Below are 17,627 nucleotides of genomic sequence, written 5' to 3' on the forward strand. Positions count from 1 at the left end.
ATTGATTTATTATCTGAAATCTGAACAATTGACAGATCATATGTTTTTGAAACTTGGTGATGATTTTACTACACATACTAAGTTTATGGAACTTCATTGAATTGATCTTGGTTATTTTTGTTGATACAATTAATCTTGTGGAGTCTACATTCTCATTGGTTTCAATTTATAAGATTGATATGGTTAGTTGCTTCCTCTTTCTAGGATATTTTTTCCTTGAGACCCTTATTAATTTGTGACAAAAAGGGGGAGAGAGTTTAAAGTCTCATCATTCAGGAGGAGAGATATTGTTGTATTGTTTGCATTGAGGAAGAGTTATTGTTTGCATTGAGGGGGAGAACCATTGATCATTGCAAGTGTTTACATTGCGTTGATATTCAGCCATTAAAATTTGTTATTTATTATTTTATGCTTTTGTTTATTTTCTTGAATAAGCTTCACGGGTAGTTGTGTTTGAGTTACTGTACAGGTTGCTACACGTGTTGAAGCTTCATGAGGTTCAAGAAAATTTTCGTGTTTTATTTCCTTTAACATTCAGTGTAATTTACTTTCTTGCTTGGTGATGAACGCTGAAAAGTGCGTATTTAAACCCCTTAAGCTTAGGCATTCTAGTACCCTTATCTATCTTACTTTACCATCTTAGATTGATTCCATGTTATTTATATTTTCAGGCACTTATCCCAAAAATAAGCTAACTCAGCCAAATAAGAGCAGAAATGAAGTAATTCTGGGATGAATCAAAGAAAGGAGCCAAGTAGAAGCAAAAGGAAGAAAAAGGTGGAATTCAACATCTTTGATCGATCTCAGATCAAGGTTCGATCGATCCAACATGACCGATCTCAGCACTTCAAGATGGATCAGAGCCATGATGACATTTTCAGAGATCTCAAAAGTTCGATCGATCTAACATCATTCTTCGATTGATTGAACTACCTTGTCCTTATCCAAATGATTGATCTTATCTAGTTATACCATCCTACCAACCACTTTTGTCCTTTTCCCAAAATATCTTCGAAATATCTCAAATTTGTTTTTATCCAAAAAGTGCCGCCATTGAGGATCGATCCAACTTCAGTTCGATAGATCTCAGCCATGTTCGATCGATCCAAGTCCAAGGTTCGATCAATCGAACTTCCTCCAGTGCGAAAAAGTTAAATTTCCAACTTATTGAAAGCTGTCCTTATCCAATCATTGGGGAATATTTTGTGCACGACCTCAGCTCATTTTGTGTGTCACTTGACCTACCTATATATAGAATATGATACACTTTTTGAGGGAGGGATACTAGAGACACTTGGATTGATTTATCACAATAGAGGTTATTCTTAGGGAGAAAAAAAGGAAGAGAAGGCTAGAGACACAAGCTTGGGAGCTCTTCATCAACCAAGGAGTAGATTACTTCCATGGAGTTTGCCCTTGAGGGTTGGAGAAGCACTACCATGAGTGGCTAGACATCCTCTTGGGGCTAGAGTTGCCCCAAGCATGCTTTCTACATCTTGATTTTGTGTATTATTGAGGGATTAGTATTGTAATACATGTTTTGGCACTTATATATATATAGATCTTGTTTATTCAATGATTTATGTGGTTTAATGCTTCCAATTGATCATTTCAATCTATCCATATGTCTATGTATGCTAGAATAGATGTTCATGTGTTTGTCTCTATTTCTTGTGTTATTGATGCATGTCTATGTGTATTAATGCCATAGATCTAGAGATTGTCAAAACATTGTGCTTAATGGAATGCTCTTGTAATTTTCTTGATGGTTCATACTCATTTCTTGATGGATTGTGCCTCTCTCTTAGCTTAATTAGTTTAATTTCATGTCATTAGCTTAATTGTAGTGTAGTGGTAGCAAAGTTGTTAGATGGGAGGACAATCCATGCTTGTTGTTTGATGTTCCGTACTTTTGAATGCAAGTAGCATATGTTTCTAACCTTGTGGTGTATTTGGCTTGTGAGTTTAATGAAAGGATTAATGACTTGCAAGATATATTGTGCTTTTCACATGCTATTTAGACAATATATACTTAATTGTTAGATATATTGTGCTTTTCACATGTTGCTTAGACAATATATACTTAATTAGTCATCCTTGCTTGTTGAATCAACCAAACACACACACACATCAATATTGCAACACACATTTCCCTCATTAGTCACTTGTTAAGGGTGTAGAAAAGTATTGTTTGGTGGTGACCTCTAAACCCCAAGATCTCTCTCTCTTAGTTACTCTTTATTGCATTCAATTATTTAGTTTAATTTGCTCTTTAGTTTAATTAACCAACCAACTATTTGTTTGATCACTCGACCTACTAACCCTAATAGTGATTCCATAACCAAATTCGACTCCAATCCCTTGGGACAATCCCTACTTACCCTAACTATATTTTTAGTGAAGGTAGTAGTGACTTTTATAAATGTAAAACTTGGCCCTCGCCTTAATGCACACTCTCTAAACTTGTGGTGTAGCGACGACGAATCAGAACTACCACTAAGTTTTTGGCGCCATTGTCGGGGATTAGGCAACGTTGTATTTGTGGAACACATTAGGAATTAGTACTCTTTTGATTATGTCTTTACTTTGTTTTTATTTTTCTTTTGATTACTTATTGTGTTTGTTTATCTTTGACAAGGAGCATTGAGCTAGGAAGCAAGCAAAGGAGCATTCAAGCAAATGAGCTAAGCAAGCAAGGAAAAATGCTCAAAATTTAAAAAAAATTTTGCTAAGCTAAGCTATAAATTTGGAGTTGAAGTGCTAAAGGACCTTTGTGAGACTTTCTTTACTCAATCCCTTAGTTAAATCATCGGCCTGCGTGAAGGCTTGTTTTTAAATTCTTAGATAAATCGTGAGCCCACGTGGAGGCATTCTTAATTGTTTTTTGCATCATTGTTGTTAAAGCATAGGAGTATGGGTTAAGTGTTTGTGGAGGAAGATTCATTGAATTGTTGTGAAGTCAAAGTGTTTGTTCATTCATTGTTTTCATTGTGTTTGTGTGTTTTTACATTGTGCATGCATGGTCGTAGATCACTAAGACCAACTCTTATTTCTTTTTAATTTGCATCTTGAATCCATAGTTAGAAATCTTAGGGGAAGAGGAAGTTCTAGTTCTACCCAATCCATTACATCAATGGAAGGCCATAATGAAGAGCATGTAGAAGACCTTAGTCACATAGACCAACAAGGTATCCTCCATCCAAATATGCATCATCAGAATATTCAAGCACCATTAGACATGTCTAGGCCATTCATTCACCAACCACAACAACAACAAGGCCAAGATCCAATTGGAATGTCAAGGCCAATGTATGCTCCACAACCTCCCATCATTCAAGGAAATCAAAATCAAGGTGCCCATGTTGCACCTTAAATTGCTAATCCTCCACTTGTTTTAAGAGATCACTATATGCCTAATGAATACAATGCACCCACATGCATTCAATTGCCACCATTTAGAGCACATCACTATGAAATTAAGCCACAAACCATTCAAATGCTTCCTAACTATCATGGACTTCCAAGTGAAGAACCTTACAAGCATTTGGATGAGTTTCTAGAAGTATGTTCCATCGTAAAATATACGAACATGCCAGAAGAGGTCTTAAGACTCAAACTTTTTCCATTTACCTTAAAAGACAAGACAAAGTATTGATTTAACAATCTTAGGCCTTTTTCAATCACTTCTTGGGCAGAAATGCAACAAGAGTTCTTGAAGAAGTACTATCCGGTTTCTAAGACCAATGCCATGAGAACCTCAATTCGGGAATTTTCACATGGGGATGGAGAAACGTTTCATGAGGTATGGGAACGCTTTAATGAATTGCTTAGGAAGTGTCCACATCATGACATGCCCAAATGGCAATTAGTTCAATATTTCTTTGAGAGTTTATCGGACAATTACAAAGGCATGGTTGATGCTTCCATGGGTGGCTCATACATTGACAGGCATGAGGATGACGTGTGGTGTCTTTATGAGAGCATGAGTGAAAATTCTTTGCATAGAACATTATCATCCAAGAATGGTAAAAATTCACAAGGTAGGAAGAGTGTTGGCTTACATCAAGTCGACCATTCAAACGAAATAGACGCCGAAATGAAGTCTTTATCTCAAAGGTTTGATCAATTTTTGATTAACCAAAACTCAGCGAACCAAGTATCTTCCTTCCCTAACCATTCTCATCATACATCAAATGTAACATGCATGACTTGTTCTAGTGTTCTTCATTCTACTTCTCATTGTCCTCATGGACAAGTGCATAATGAACCTAATGAACAAGTCAATACAGCTTTTGTGAACCAAGGGAACAATCCTTATGGTACTCATTATAATCCAAGTTGGAGAAATCATCTGAATTTCTCTTGGAAAAACCAAGGAGAGGGCTCAAACCCTTCCCAAGGCGGTTTTCAAGGGAAGTATATTCCACCTCCACTTCAAAACCAAGGATCCCAAGGTTATAGACCTTATCAAACATAAGGGAATCAATTTGCTAACTCTCATTTTCCTAACCAATCTTATTCCCAAGGAAATGCTAGAAGTCCCGTATTTGAAGAAAAAGTTTTGAATACTTTGGGCACTCTTGAGGCAAACACAGCATTGCTTTATTCCCACTCTCAATCTATTGCGAAGCTTGAAACCCAAGTAGGGCAAATAGCAAGCACTCTTAATGCAAGAGAGAAGGGAAAGATGTCTATGAATGCCCTACATAAGCAACAATGTGTTGTGGAAACCCATTCCTCATCGGAAGGCCATACCATTGAGCATGTTAATGCGGTGACTACCTTGCGGAGTGGTAGGATTGTGGACAATCAAGTCGAAAAGTTCAGTGAAGAGAGTGAACTGGTGCAACCTCAAGTTGTCACTTGTCCGGTTTCACACCCCATTCCTCCTTCATTGCATATATATGATCTTGTGAATGAGAAAGCTTCAAAATGTGATTTGAAGAATGATTTTGAAAATGATTTGAAGAAAGATTTGCCTAAAAATGAATTTCAAAAGGTTTTGCTGAAAAATGATTTGAAACAAAGTGATTTGAAAAATTCTTGTGTTGAAGAGTTTTCAAAAGAAAATGCTGAAAAAGTGTTTGACCCAAAAGCTCCATTTCCGGATGCCTTAAAAGGATCCATTTCAAAAGACAAGCAAAAGCCAAAAACCAATGAAATCATGAAAATGTTTAGGCAAGTGAAAGTCAATCTTCTACTTTTGGATGCAACCAAGCAAATTCTGGCTTATGCCAAATTCTTGAAAGACTTGTGCACCCAAAAGCGGAAGAACAAGAGCCAAGCACCAAGAAAAGTGGTTTTAACCGAGCAAGTGAGCTCAATTTTGTAACATAACACTTTACCAAAGTTTAAGGACCCCGGTTTACCTACTACTTCATGCATTATTGGAGATCATATCATTAATTAGGCGCTTCTTGACTTAGGAGGAAGTGTTAACCTTCTTCCATACTCGGTTTATGTCAAATTGGGCCTAGGTGAATTGAAATCGACGTCGGTAGTTTTACAACTTGTCGACCGATCCATTAAGAAGCCTAGGGGTATAATTGAGGATGTTTTGATAAAGATTGACAAAATTTTCTTCCCCATTGATTTCGTTGTCATTGACACGGAACCGGTCCCCAATCCTAAAAGCCAAATTCCTGTTATCCTTGGTCATCCTTTTTTGGCAACCACTAATGCCAACATCAATTGTAGGACGGGGATAATGAAGATCTCATTTGGCCACATGAAAGTGAAGTTGAATATATTCAATCCCACACCCAACTCATTTGACAAATATGAAGGAGAGGTTAATGTTGTAAATAAATGCTATGATCTTCGATGTCAAGGAAGTGAGCTTTTGTGTAAGACTAAAACTTCAAAGGGATTATCTTCAACCTTGCATTCTCAAAGTCTTGTTTCAAATTCTTGCCTTGAAAGGGCATGGAAGCCCAAAGATTGTGATTGCATTGACAAGGGATCAAAAGTTTCTTTTGAGCTTAATCCAACAAGTTCTTCAAGGAACAATTTGTCAGGTAGAGTTCAAAGCATCTGTCACCCCAACAAGGAGGGGATGCATTACAAGATCTGTAATCCGGGCTAAAAGAGCCCAATGTCTTGCTAGAGACGTTAAAGACTAGCACGACATTTCGTAGGGTGTCAAAACCCTATTCCTCCCTCATTTCTATCTTAAATTTCATTTCTTGCGAAGTCTAGATACTTGTTTTTGGTTCATATGCATTGCTAAGAACTGTGATTAGGATTGCATGAACTTTTATGTTGTGATTAAGCATTTTGCATAACTTCGATCGATCTCAAATGAGAGTTCGATCGATCGAACTTCCACCTGCATCCAACACTTACAAAAATTTTCGACCTGCATCCACCTGCATCCAAATCACCTCTCTATCCCATCGTTCGAACTTATTCTCAGATCGATCAGAAGACCTTAGATCGATCCAACTTCAAAGTTCGATTGATTTTGAGTTCCAACACTTAACCAAATTTTTGAACCAAAAACCTGCATATTTTTGCTCTTTGTCTGATCGATCGAATATTTTGTTCAGATCGATCTCAGTTCTTCATCTCACCATCTTTGACTTTGTTTGACTTTTAAATTTTAAAAATCCAAAAATATTTTTATTTTATTTTCTGTTTCAAAAATCCCAAAAAGATTTTATTTTATTTTATTTTATTAAAAAAAGGGGATTTTACTTTATTTATTTCAAAAATCCAAAAAGATTTTATTTTATTTTATTTTATTTTTACTCTTATTTTTCAAAAATCCAAAAATATTTTCAATTTTTCAATTTTAATTTTAGTTTTTAATTTTTCAAAAATTTCAAAAATTCCAAAAAATACTTTGAAGAGAGATCATCACAGTTCGATCGATTTGAAATCTCAGTTCAATCGATCGAACTGAACAGGAAAAGTTTTTAAAAATAGAACCTGAGGATCTCAAGATCGATTCATTAGATCGATCCAACCCTCCAAACCCTTGTCCTTCATTCCCGTCACCACTGTGCACCCATCTTCATCATCTTCTCCGGCGAATCTCCTGCGAGATCCGGTGAGCATTGACTTCCCTCTTATCTCGGATTCCATCACCCCCTTTGCATCTCATCCACTTCTCTCATATTTTAGGTGAGATCTGAGATCCACTTTGTGATTTAAGCTTCTATTTTATGTATTCGTACTTTACATGCTAGATCCATGATATTTTGATGATGAAATCCACCATTGATGAAACTTGAAACATTGTGTATATATGTGTATATATGTGTTTTTATATATTTGTATATATTTGAGTTTTGATTTGTTTTGTGGGAGTATGGGCTTTGTAAAGTGAGTAGGATTGAGGAATTATTGTATTGATGGGCCTACGATACTGTTCGTGAAGGCCCCGTGCCATCTAAGTCACAGATCTGTGACCTTTCGATTTTCATCTTCGCATAGTTCGATCGATCAAACTTCTATCTCAGATAGATCTTGAGAGATCGATCGAACTCCTCTTTTTCAGTTTCTCAGATCGATCGAAGTTTTAAGATCGATCTCACATTTTTTGTGATCGATCGAACTTCACATATTTCATACACACATTCCATGCATCTTATCTTGTGTCCATGCTATCTCATTCATGCCCAGTACCTGTGATATTCCACATTGGATGCATTTCATACTCATATTGCTTAGCATGTTCACCTCCTGTCACCTGTATAGATTCATGTCATATATGTTTTGTCTATCTTATTTGACATGCATGTTTCTATTTTATGCTTTCAATTCTTTATTCTGGCACTGACTCCCCTTGCAAGTTTTAAATTATTTTTCAGGACATGACTAAGTGCAAGACTATTGCCAAGAGGCAACACGGGCCTTAGAGATGTATTAAACCTAGGATAAAGGAGCCAGCAAAGCCCTCTCATATACATAAGGGGCCATTAGAGCCTACTCCACCTCAGTCACCTTCTCATGAGGCTGAGGCTGATCATATTCCATCTACTTCTGACGCTAAGCCTGCATTTACACCATCTCCATCTCCATCACAGGCTGAGGTTGAGCATTCACCATTACCATCTCTACCACACTAGCCATCTCAGCCAGCTCGAGAGCGTGACAGGCCCATGCCTAGATATGCACATATGACAGTGGACCATGAGTCCGTTTTTGGCACAGATTTCTTCTCCAGATCTGTGCTGACCCGATCAGCTTATGATGATATTATCCAGAGGGACCTTGCAGCTATTCTTGCCCAGTTACTGAGCCAGTCTACCCGCGGCTAGTACGAATGTTTTTCCAGAACCTCCGACCGTCCCCGCGTACCACGGCAGAGCTGGTTACTACCATAGATGGCCATCAGATTTCTATTACTATGGACACACTAGCCAGATCATGCCATTGTCCACACCGATGCCCCCCAGAGCTACAGAAGCTTTATCCTAGGCTATACAGGCCTTCTTATGCCGACATGACAGTATTTCTAACAGGTCACCATGCCGATGGCGAGACTTTCGCCACCCACACTTATCTTCCAGATGACCTATGGTTCTTTGATTCCGTTCTCTTTCGGAACATATATATGGCCGGGCACAAGATTCAGTGGCGATGAAACTATCTGATAGCCCTCCACGCATTTTATACAGGCCACTGGGTATCTATCCCCGCGCTCATCTGGAGCGTGATGAGGAAGCTCTTCGATGAGTGTATCAACAAGGAGAAGCCTAGAAGGGCTAAGTCTCTCTCATTTGGCCACCTTATCATCCATATACTGATTGATCAGCGCTATCCTTTCCATCCTCAAGAGCACCCTGAGAGAGGTTCCTATCACTTCTTGAAGAAGGACTGGGATAAGAGCTACAATGCTATTATCACCAGATTGCAGGACCACGCAGTAGTGGCTGCAGAGGAGCTCGAGGCTGAGGAGGCAGAGGCAGCAGCAGCAGACCCCGCAGCGACGATGTACCAGTAGGACCAGCTGCCGAGCACATAGACATTGATTTAGAGTGACCTACAGATGATGCAGAGCAACACTCTCCAGCTGGGTCACCAGTACACGAGGAGGAGCAGACTCAGGGTCTTTCTTCTGATTCATCCGTACCTGAGGCTCCTAGTCAGACCCCAGGCTTTGGAGAGCATCTTCAGGCTCTTGAGGATGCAGTGGTTGCTATCAGAGCTGCTACTACTGCCATTCGAGCCGATGTTGTAGCCCACTGAGCTGATTTTACTACATTCCACACGGATGTCATGACTGCACTCCGAGACTTATCTCACGATATCTGCGGAGCTCGCCCTGCCTGTCCTAGCTCGTCCACCTGAGATTCCCAGTTTCTTCTATCTTTCATTCTACACCTCTGTGATCTATACTTCATTTTTGTCACTGTATATTATTTGAAAGCGGATATGTCAGCTTTGCTCTTTTGATGTACTCTATACTTTATTTTCTTTATATATGTTTTTGCTATGGATGTCATCGATTATGTTCTCATATCTATCTGTTTGACTTCATCAGGTGCATCACAGTGACTACAGTGAGAGAGAATGCTACATAATTTTCAGGACCACCCTTATACCTCTCTCACTGTTTTATTTCATTTACACTTGAATGTCCACTATGCACTGATTATCCCTTTTGTTATCTGATGAGTTTATCCGAGTGCTAAATTTCAGGACCACAGTTAATCCCAAATTTGGGGGGCCATGCCACCCACTTTGGATACTTCAGTCCCAGCCATTTTTTGCCTTAATTGCACCGATATACTCTTTCCTTTTGTTCTCTTTGCACATTGAGGACATTGTGCCATTTAAGTTCGGGGTTAATGGTGTATGTTACAGTGTTTGCTTTTAAATTCAAAATTTTGAGCATAACTTGTGTATTTGAGAGATTTTTTTTGATTGGTCCATATTAGCGATGATTTTGATCTTTTGAGGGCTATATTGCTTAGAATTTAAAAATTGCTTGACTTGAGAGTCCAATACTCCTTGTATGCCTTGTGGATGCCATTTAGGAGTAAATTTTTTGAAAGATTGATATCTTGCTTGCACTTGTGATCCACATCATCTTGATTTTGTAATTGTTTTGAGATTCACTTTAGAATTCTACACTAGCACCGGCGCACACTAGCATTCATTTGTGGGGTACATGCTTTGTTGATTATTGAATTGGTTATATCCCAATTGAGCTAGTAGTGCATTGAAAGCTTTCATTCTTGATAAAGGTGGATAACAATCCCTTTTCACTAAGTAGCCGAGATTTTAGCCTCATCAAGCACTGATCTTCTCACGCCGAAGGGTGGATAACAATCCCTTTTCATTCTTAATAATTGAATATAAGAAAAAAAAAAAAAAATTGCAAAAGCAATAAAAAAGTGAGGACTTCTCCCAAAAGGTGAGAAGTGGGAAATGATTAGATGGAGGTTGTCTTGATTTGTAGCCTAGTTGATTTGAGTTTGTAAGTCCGTAGGGGTGTTTGAACGCCTAATGCCCTAAAGCCGTCTAGTTTGGGAGTCATTGACCTAACGCTCGATCTCATCGATCACTAGAAAGCTTAATAAATCAGTATATTACAGCATGCTTCCATCTTTGATCCTATAAAAAAAAAATTAAATAAATAAAAATAAATAAAAAAAAAAAATTCGAGTGAAAAGAATAATCTCACCTAGAATAATAAAGTTTTAATAAAAGTGTCCACTTTTTGTCTTGATGATCGGTACTAGATTTGTGTGCTAGTTTGAGGGTAAGAATGTGATCATTTCTTTAGTTGGCTAAGATAGCAACATATTTTATGCCGGTCCAGTCAAAAGGGATTCTAGAGTTGTTTTAATTTGCATGATCATTTTCTTGATATGTGGAGGACCATATTTGCTTGCTCGATGTTAAGATTTTGGAAGATTGCTTAGAAATGTTTGAAAATTTGCATACTTGAGGTAGTTTTCTCCCGATGCTTGTTTGCAATATTGGTGTCTCTTTTGAAAGAATAAGCTTAATGTTCGTGGGTATCATTTCTGGAAACCCTCAAGAGACTTACTCGTCCACTAGGGGTAACCTAAGGTTTAAAAGGCTTGTTGCATATGCTAAAGTGCAATCGTGTTCCTTACGAAAGTGGCGTTATCCATTCATTACTTTCTAGTTCATAGTTGTTTAGTTATTCATTTCATTCATTTACTTTCTAGTTCATTGCTAGGGACTAGCAATATTTAAGTTTGGGGGTGTGATGAGCGCTGAAAAGTGCGTATTTAAACCCCTTAAGCTTAGGCATTCTAGTACCCTTATCTATCTTACTTTACCGTCTTAGATTGATTTCGTGTTATTTCCATTTCAGGCACTTATCCCGAAAATAAGGTAACTCAGCCAAATAAGAGCAAAAATGAAGCAATTCTGGGATGAATCAAAGAAAGGAGCCAAATGGAAGCAAAAGGAAGAAAAAGGTGGAATTCAACATCTTCGATCGATCTCAGATTAAGGTTCGACTGATCCAACATGACCGATCTCAGCACTTCAAGATGGATCAGAGCCATGATGACATTTTTAGATATCTCAAAAGTTTAATTAATCTAACATCATTCTTCGATCGATCGACCTACCTTATCCTTATCTAAATGACTGATCTTATCTAGTTATACCATCCTACCAACCACTTTTGTCCTTTTCCCAAAAATATCTTCGAAATATCTCAGATTTGTTTTTATCCAAAAAGCGCCGCCATTGAGGATCGATCCAACTTCAATTCAATAGATCTCAGCCATGTTCGATCGATCCAAGTCTAAGGTTCGATCGATCGAACTTCTTCCAGTGCGAAAAAGTTAAATTTCCAGCTCATTGAAAGCTGTCCTTATCCAATCATTGGGGAATATTTTGTGCACGACCCCAGCTTATTTTGTGTGTCACTTGACTTACCTATATATAGAATATGATACACTTTTTGAGGGGGGGATGCTAGGAGACACCTGGATTGATTTCTCACAATAAAGGCTATTCTTAGGGAAGAAGAAAGGAGGAAAAGGCTATAGACACAAGCTTGGGAGCTCTTCATCAACCAAGGAGTAGATTACTTCCATGGAGTTTACCCTTGGGGATTGGAGAAGCACTACCATGAGTGGCTAGACATCCTCTTGGGGCTAGAGTTAGCCCCAAGCATGCTTTCTACATCTTGATTTTGTGTATTATTGAGGGATTAGTGTTGTAATACATGTTTTGGCACTTTTATATATATAAATCTTGTTTATTCAATGATTTATGTGGTTTAATGCTTCCAATTGATCATTTCATTCTATCCATATGTCTATGTATGTTAGAATAGATGTTCATGTATTTGTCTCTATTTCTTGTGTTATTGATGCATGTCTATGTGTATTAATGTCATAGATATAGAGATTGTCAAAACATTGTGCTTAATGGAATGCTTTTGTAATTTTCTTGATGGATTGTGCCTCTTCCTTAGTTTAATTAGTTTAATTTCATGTCATTAGCTTAATTGTAGTATAGTGGTATCATAATTGTTAGATGGGAGGATAATCCATGCTTGTTGTTTGGTGTTCCATACTTTTGAATGCAAGTAGCATATGTCTCTAACCTTGTGGTGTATTTGGCTTGTGACCTTCATGAAAGGATTAATGACTTCCTAGATATATTGTGCTTTTCACATGCTATTTAGACAATATATACTTAATTGTTAGATATATTGTGCTTTTCACATGTTGCTTAGACAATATATACTTAATTGGTCATCCTTGCTTGTTGAATCAACCAAACATACACACACATCAATATTGCAACACACATTTCCCTCATTAGTCACTTGTTAAGGGTGTAGAAAAGTATTGTTTGGTGGTGAACTCTAAACCCCAAGATCTCTCTCTCTTACTTACTCTTTATTGCATTTAATTATTTAGTTTAATTTGCTCTCTAGTTTAATTAACCAACCAACTATTTGTTTGATCACTAGACCTACTAACCCTAATAATGATTCCACAACCAAATTCGACTCTAATCCCTTGGGACGATCCCAACTCACCCTAACTATATTTTTAGTGAAGGTAGTAGTGGCTTTTATAAATGTAAAACTTGGCCCTCGCCTTAATGCACACTCTCTAAACTTGTGGTGTAGCGACGACGAATCAGAACTTCCACCACTTGGGTAGATTGCTGAATTGTTTTTTGGGTTTTGTCATGAAATTGCCAAAGGGGGAGATTGTGAGATATATATTTTGTAATTAGCTAATTTCGTTGTCAAAACAAGTCTAATAGAGTTGTAAATTTTCTGTTCAAAATTTCAGAGATTGAAAATCGGATGCGGATTTGAAGAAGGTCAAGTGTTCATGATATACTACACTCCGAGATGATGAGAACAATGCTTTAAGAAGGTTTGAGAAGTAGTGAGAACATTTAGGAAGGGTTTTGGAAGGTTTTGAAGGAGATCATAAATTCTAGCCATCTTGAACTGGTTCAACAGGGCTGAACTGGTTCAACTTTTGTAGAAATTCCTAACTGTCCACCTTGAACAGGTTCAAGGGGGCTAAACCAGTTTAAGAGCTACTGCATAAACTTTCTAGCCTTCGTGAACCGATTCAACCTCTCTGAACCGGTTCAAGGTCTCCTGGTAGCACTTAGATTTTAGTTTCCTTTTTGATTCCAACTTCCGTCCAAGTCCTATGCATGAAATTTATCATATTTTCTAAAGGATTATGACTTTCAAAACTCTATATAAACCATGTCATATACATTGGTTTATTCACAGCTTTAGGGAAAATCAATTCTATATTTTAAGAAAGCCTTTTAGAGAGAGAAAATTCAGAAAATCAAATATAATTATTCTGAATTTCTCTATGAGAGCATATACATATGTTTATGAGTGATTTAGTGGTGTTGTTCTCTATCTCATCGGAATTGGAGTTGTATTGAAGATTCAGATATTCTAAATGATCAGAAAGATTTAATTCTTCTACAATCGAGTTCAGATCTTGAAGAACAAAAGTAAACACAGTCACACTTTGGAAGGGTTGGTGATGAGCGCTGAAAAGTGTGCATTGAAAACCCTTAAGCTTAGGTGTTTTAGGACCTTTATCTATCTTATTTTCCCCCTTTAGATTGATTTTATATTATTTCCATTTTTAGGTATTTATCTTCTAAATAAGGTAACTTAGCTAAATAAGAGTATAATTGAAGCAATCTTGAGACAAATCAAAGAAAGGAGCAAAGTGGGAGCAAGAGGAAACAAATGGTGGAAATTCAGCATGTTCGATCGATCTCAGCAAATATTCGATCGATCGAAAGTTCGTCAATCTTAGCATTCCAAGATGGATCCAAGCTCTTTTGTCCTTATCCAAAGATCCCACAAAGTTCGATCAATCCAACTTTATTCCGATCAATCGAAAAGATTCCATCTTATCCACTTGTACCACCCTACCTACCACATTTGTCTCTTTCCCAAAAATATCTTCAAAATATCTTAGATTTGTTTTTATCCAAAAAGGCGCCGCCATAGAGGATCGATCCAGCTTCAATTCAATAGATCTCAACCATGTTTGATCGATCTCACCACAAGTTCGATCTATCGAATTCCCCAAATCCCGAGAAAATCCTAATTCTAGCTCACTAAAAGTTGTCTCATATCTAATCATTGGAAGGAATATTGGTGTACGAGCCCAACTCATTTGGAGTGATATTTAACCTACCTATATAAAGAATATGAGCCACTTTTTGAGAGATATACTTAAGAGTAGATAGAGACACAAATTCCATATTCTTAGGGAAGAAGAGAAGAAATGAGGAGGGTAAAGACACAAGCTTGGAGTTCTTCCATCAACCAAGAAGAGGAGTAATCTCTACCATGGAGTTAGCCCTTGAGGGTTGGAGGACACCATCCATGAGTGGCTAGACATCCTCTTAGGGCTAGAGTTAGCCCTAAGCATACTTTATACATCTTGATTTATGTATTTTTGAGGGGATTTGTATTGTGATACATGTTGTGACACTTATATATATAGAGATCTTGTTTATTCAGTGATTCGTGTGGTTTAATGCTTCTAATTGATCATTTCATTCTATCCATATGTCTATGTATGCTAGAATAGATGTTCTTGTGTTTATCTCTATTTCTTGCGTTATTGATGCATGTCTATGTGTATTAATACTATAGATCTAGAGATTGTCAAGACATAGTGTTTAATGAAATGTTCTTGTGGTTTATTTGATGGTTCATACTCATTTCTTGATAGATTGTGCCTCTCCCTTAGTTTATTTAGTTTAATTTCATGTCATTAGCTTAATTGTAGTGTAGTTGTAATTTAGATGTTAAATGGGAGGACAATCCATGCTTGTTGTTTGATGTTCCATACTTATGAAAGCAAGTAGCATATATCTCTAACCTTGTGATGTGTTTGGATTGTAAGCTTAAAGAAAGGATTAATGGCTTAGTTTGATATATTGTGCTATCCACCATGTTGCTTAGACAATATATGCTTAATTTGTCATCCATGCTTGTTGAAACAACCATACACACACACACACACTATGTTACAATACATGTTTTTCCCTTCATTAATCATTCATTAAGAGTGTAGAAAAGCTATGCTTAGTGGTGATCTCTAAACCCCAAAATCTCTCTCTTATTTTATCTCCATTACATTTAATTGCCTACTTTAGTTTAAATTGCATCTTAGTATAATTCAACCACCAACTAATCTTTTGATCACTCGACCTACTAACCCTAGTCTCGATTCCACAATCTAATATGACCCACCAATCCCTTAGGAGGATCCCCACTTGCCCCAGCTATATTTTTAGTGAAAGGTAGTAGTGCCAATTTCTAAATATAAAACTTGGCCACATTCATCATAGCTCTACACCACTATCTTTTAGTGCACAAACTTTGGGTCGGGGTATGACAACCACTATGTTTTTTGGCGCCGTTGCCGGGGATTGATTGAAGGCAACGTCGTATTTATGAAATCAATTCGGAATTAATACTCTTTTGATCGTGTCTTTACTTTGTTTTCATTTTGGTTATTTATTATGTTGGTTCTTGTTTGACTAGGTGCATTGAAATGAAGGTGAGCAAAGGAGCATTTCAAGCAAGGAGCTAAGCAAAACAAAGGAAAAAGGTAAAATTCTAAAAATTTGCAAGGCTAAAAACTGAAAAATAAATTGAAGTGCTAAAGGACCCTTTATGAGCTCTTTCTTAACTCAATCTCTAGTTAAATCGTCGGCCCGCGTGGAGGCTTGTATTTCAATTCTTAGATAAATCGTGAGCCCACGTAGAGGCAATTTACTTTTCTTTGCATATTGTTGATCACATGGGAGTATGGGATCATTGTATGTGGAAGTTTGTTGATTGTTGATTTGTTGCGAAGGTGAAGTGTTTGTTCATTACTTGTTGCTTGTTATGTTTTGTTATGCATGCATAGTCGTAGATCATTGAAACCTACACTTGTCCCTCTAAATTTTCATCTTGAATCCGTTGTTCGAAACCCTAGGGGAAGAGGAAGTTCTAGTCAATCCATTTCATCAATGGATAGACATAATGAGGACCATGTGGAGGACCTTGGTCACATAGACCAACAAGGTATCCTCCACCCCAATGTGCATCATGATAACATGCAAGTACTATTAGTCATGCCGAGGCCATTCATTCACCCACCATAACAACAAGGCTAAGTTCCATTGGGAATGCCAGGGCCAATCTATGCTCCACCACCTTCCATCATTCAAGGCAATCAAGTTGCCCATGTTGCACCTCCAATTGCTAATCCTCCCCTTGTTTTAAGAGATCACTATGTGCCTAATGAATACAATGCTCCCACATGCATTCAATTGCCACCATTTAGAGCACACCACTATGAGATCAAACCACAAACCATTCAAATGATTCCTAACTATCATGGACTTCCAAGTGAAGAACCTTACAAGCATCTGGATGAGTTTCTTGAAGTATGTTCCACCGTAAGATACACAGACATACCGGAAGAGGTCTTAAGGCTTAAAATTTTTCTATTTACCCTTAAAGACAAGGCAAAATATTGGTTTAACAATCTTAGGCCTTTTTCAATAACTTCTTGGGCAGAAATGCAACAAGAGTTCTTGAAGAAGTACTATCCGGTTTCTAAGACCAATGCCATGAGAACCTCAATTCGATAGTTTTCATACGGGGATGGGGAAACGTTCCATGAGGCATAGGAAAGATTAAATGAGTTGCTTAGGAAGTGTCCACATCATGACATGCCCAAATGGCAATTAGTTCAATATTTCTTTGAGAGCTTATCGAACAATTATAAAGGCATGGTTGATGCTTCCATGGGTGGCTCTTACATTGATAGGCATGAGGATGATGTGTGGCGTCTTTATGAGAGCATGAGTGAAAATTCTTTGCATTGAACTTTATCTTCTAAGAATGGTAGGAATTCAAGTAGAAGGAAAAGTGTTGGCTTACATCAAGTAGACCATTCCAATTAAATAGCCGCCGAGATGAAATCCTTATCTCAAAGGTTTGATCAATTCTTGATCAACCAAAACTGAGCATCATGAACAAGTCAATGCAGCTTTTGTTAATCAAGGGAATAATCGTTATGGCAATTATTATAATCCTAGTTGGAGGAATCACCCGAATTTCTCTTGGAGAAACCAAGGGAAAGGCTCAAACCCTCCCCAAGGTG

At 37.5% G+C, this 17,627-nt stretch overlaps 1 pseudogene; it reads right to left on the reverse strand.

The window, feature by feature from the left end:
* Positions 1-3,753: 3,753 nt before the first annotated feature.
* On the reverse strand, positions 3,754-3,852 carry LOC132298055 (small nucleolar RNA R71; annotated as a pseudogene).
* Between the last annotated feature and the right edge of the window lie 13,775 nt (positions 3,853-17,627).

The sequence above is a fragment of the Cornus florida genome, unplaced genomic scaffold (genome assembly GCF_030987335.1).
Source record: "Cornus florida cultivar Cherokee Brave unplaced genomic scaffold, ASM3098733v1 CherokeeBrave_3.0.0_Hap2_Chr02, whole genome shotgun sequence".
Taxonomy (NCBI): domain Eukaryota; kingdom Viridiplantae; phylum Streptophyta; class Magnoliopsida; order Cornales; family Cornaceae; genus Cornus; species Cornus florida.